The sequence below is a fragment of the Hyperolius riggenbachi genome, chromosome 8 (genome assembly GCF_040937935.1).
Source record: "Hyperolius riggenbachi isolate aHypRig1 chromosome 8, aHypRig1.pri, whole genome shotgun sequence".
Classification (NCBI taxonomy): domain Eukaryota; kingdom Metazoa; phylum Chordata; class Amphibia; order Anura; family Hyperoliidae; genus Hyperolius; species Hyperolius riggenbachi.
In genome coordinates, this window is record NC_090653.1 from 850043 (window position 1) to 854096 (window position 4054).

Here is a 4054-nt window from a genome sequence, read left to right on the forward strand (position 1 = left end):
GCTGTGAAGAATGAAATGCAGCTATTGCTCCACTCCCAGACTGAGAAGTCTTTAGTTGTGAAGCATGAAATGCAGCCATTGCTCCACTCCCAGACTGAGAAGTGCCTAGCTGTGAAGCATGAAATGCAGCCATTGCTCCACTCCCAGACTGAGAAGTGCCTAGCTGTGAAGCATGAAATGCAGCTATTGCTCCACTCCCAGACTGAGAAGTGCCTAGCTGTGAAGCATGAAATGCAGCTATTGCTCCACTCCCAGACTGAGAAGTGCCTAGCTGTGAAGCATGAAATGCAGCTATTGCTCCACTCCCAGACGGAGAAGTGCCTAGTTGTGAAGCATGAAATGCAGCCATTGCTCCACTCCCAGACTGAGAAGTCTTTAGTTGTGAAGTATAAAATGCAGCCATTGCTCCACTCCCAGACTTAGAAGTATTTAGCTGTGAAGTATAAAATGCAGCCATTGCTCCACTCCCAGACTGAGAAGTCTTTAGTTGTGAAGCATGAAATGCAGCTATTGCTCCACTCCCAGACTGAGAAGTGCCTAGCTGTGAAGCATGAAATGAAGCCATTGCTCCACTCCCAGACTGAGAAGTCTTTAGCTGTGAAGCATGAAATGCAGCCATTGCTCCACTCCCAGACTGAGAAGTGTTTAGCTGTGAAGCATGAAATGCAGCCATTGCTCCACTCCCAGACTGAGAAGTGTTTAGCTGTGAAGCATGAAATGCAGCTATTGCTCCACTCCCAGACTGAGAAGTGTTTAGCTGTGAAGCATGAAATGCAGCCATCGCTCCACTCCCAGACTGAGAAGTGCCTAGCTGTGAAGCATGAAATGCAGCCATTGCTCCACTCCCAGACTGAGAAGTGTTTAGCTGTGAAGCATGAAATGCAGCCATTGCTCCACTCCCAGACTGAGAAGTCTTTAGTTATGAAGCATGAAATGCAGCTATTGCTCCACTCCCAGACGGAGAAGTGTTTAGTTGTGAACCATGAAATGCAGCTATTGCTCCACTCCCAGACGGAGAAGTGCCTAGTTGTGAACCATGAAATGCAGCTATTGCTCCACTCCCAGACTGAGAAGTGTTTAGCTGTGAAGCATGAAATGCAGTCATTGCTCCACTCCCAGACTGAGAAGTGTTTAGTTGTGAAGCATGAAATGCAGCCATTGCTCCACTCCCAGACTGAGAAGTGTTTAGCTGTGAAGCATTAAATGCAGCCATTGCTCCACTCCCAGACTGAGAAGTGTTTAGCTGTGAAGCATTAAATGCAGCCATTGCTCCACTCCCAGACTGAGAAGTGCCTAGCTGTGAACCATGAAATGCAGCTATTGCTCCACTCCCAGACTGAGACATATGTCAGCTTCCAATATGTTACGTAAGGTCTCATATGTACACTCTCTATTTTGTACTTTCATTTTTTGTACTTCCAAAATTGTTTCAATAAACATTTACAATTTTTTTTTTAAATGCATCTATATACATAAAATTATAATATATAGAAAAAAACATGTAAAGACAATGAAATAAAATTGTGAAAAGAGTTTTTGCGTTGGCCGGGAATCGAACCCGGGTCAACTGCTTGGAAGGCAGCTATGCTCACCACTATACCACCAACGCTTCCTGATAATCATCACTGCTGCCTCCTCTTACAAAGAAACAGGAGCCCTGAGTGCTGTATTGTTATATTCATATAAAATACGTCAGGCAACATGTATTCTGTTAGGAAAAAACCAAAAGGTCATCTATGCTGCACTATAATCGTTATTCAATATAAGCTTGTTCCACAATGGAAGCCCATAGAATGCAAATACCAGCAGTGCTGTGGCACTACTACACATCCCAGCATGCACGGCCAGTATATGACTTGCAATGCATGCTGGGAGTTGTGGTATTCGCAGGAACTCAGCACAGGACACATTATTATTGCTTCAGTGAACGAGGATGTGATATCAGTTGTGTGAGAAGAGAAGACTAGTCTGTTGTAATGCCAAGTGAGGAAAATAATGCCCAACCGGTATTATCAGCCTGTATCATCAGCCGGTATCATCAGCCGGTATCATCAGCCGGTATTATCAGCCAGTATCATCAGCCGGTATCATCAGCCTGTATCATCAGCCGTTATCATCAGCCGGTATCATCAGCCGGTATTATCAGCCGGTATCAACAGCCGGTATTATCAGCCGGTATTATCAGCCTGTATCATCAGCCGGTATCATCAGCCGGTATTATCAGCCTGTATTATCAGCCTGTATCATCAGCCGGTATCATCAGCCTGTATCATCAGCCGGTATCATCAGCCGGTATCATCAGCCGGTATCATCAGCCGGTATTATCAGCCGGTATCATCAGCCGGTATTATCAGCCGGTATTATCAGCCTGTATCATCAGCCGGTATCATCAGCCGGTATTATCAGCCTGTATTATCAGCCTGTATCATCAGCCGGTATTATCAGCCGGTATCATCAGCCAGTATTATCAGCCTGTATTATCAGCCGGTATTATCAGCCGGTATTATCAGCCGGTATCATCAGCCGGTATCATCAGCCAGTATTATCAGCCTGTATTATCAGCCGGTATTATCAGCCGGTATTATCAGCCGGTATCATCAGCCGGTATTATCAGCCGGTATTGTCAGCCTGTATCATCAGCCTGTATTATCAGCCGGTATTATCAGCCGGTATTGTCAGCCTGTATCATCAGCCGGTATTATCAGCCGGTGTCATCAGCCGGTATCATCAGCCTGTATCATCAGCCTGTATCATCAGCCGGTATCATCAGCCGGTATCATCAGCCGGTATCATCAGCCGGTATTATCAGCCTGTATCATCAGCCAGTATCATCAGCCGGTATTATCAGCCGGTATTATCAGCCGCTATCATCAGCCGGTATCATCAGCCGGTATCATCAGCCGGTATCATCAGCCGGTATCATCAGCCGGTATCATCAGCCGGTATCATCAGCCGGTATCATCAGCCGGTATCATCAGCCGGTATCATCAGTCGGTATCATCAGCCGGTATCATCAGCCGGTATCATCAGCCGGTATCATCAGCTGGTATTAGCAGCCAGTATCATCAGCCGATATTATCAGCCTGTATTATCAGCCGGTATTATCAACCTGTATCATCAGCCGGTATTATCAGCCTGTATCATCAGCCAGTATTATCAGCCGGTATCATCAGCCTGTATTATCAGCCGGTATCATCAGCCGGTATTATCAGCCTGTATTATCAGCCGGTATCATCAGCCGGTATTATCAGCCGGTATCATCAGCCGGTATCATCAGCCGGTATTATCAGCCTGTATTATCAGCCGGTATCATCAGCCTGTATCATCAGCCGGTATTATCAGCCGGTATCATCAGCCGGTATCATCAGCCGGTATTATCAGCCTGTATTATCAGCCGGTATCATCAGCCGGTATCATCAGCCGGTATTATCAGCCGGTATTATCAGCCGGTATTATCAGCCGGTATCATCAGCCGGTATTATCAGCCTGTATTATCAGCCTGTATTATCAGCCTGTATTATCAGCCGGTATCATCAGCCGGTATTATCAGCTGGTGTTATCAGCCGGTATCATCAGCCGGTATCATCAGCCTGTATCATCAGCCTGTATTATCCTCCGGTATCATCAGCCGGTATCATCAGCCGGTATTATCAGCCTGTATTATCAGCCGGTATTATCAGCCGGTATTATCAGCCTGTATTATCAGCCGGTATCATCAGCCGGTATCATCAGCCGGTATTGTCAGCCTGTATCATCAGCCGGTATCATTAGCCTGTATCATCAGCCGGTATTGTCAGCCTGTATTATCAGCCGGTATTATCAGCCTGTATTATCAGCCGGCATTATCAGCCGGTATTATCAGCCGGTATTATCAGTCTGTATTATCAGCCGGTATTATCAGCCTGTATTATCAGCCGGTATTTTCAGCCTGTATCATCAGCCTGTATCATCAGCCGGTATCATCAGCCGGTATCATCAGCCGGTATTATCAGCCGGTATTATCAGCGGGTATTATCAGCCGGTATCATTAGCCTGTATTATCAGCCGGTATTAT

At 46.1% G+C, this 4054-nt stretch overlaps 1 non-coding gene across 1 annotated transcript; it reads right to left on the minus strand.

Moving 5' to 3' along the window:
• Positions 1–1537: 1537 nt before the first annotated feature.
• On the minus strand, positions 1538–1609 carry TRNAG-UCC (transfer RNA glycine (anticodon UCC)). Its single transcript has one exon. It is a non-coding gene; the product is annotated as a tRNA-Gly (tRNA).
• Between the last annotated feature and the right edge of the window lie 2445 nt (positions 1610–4054).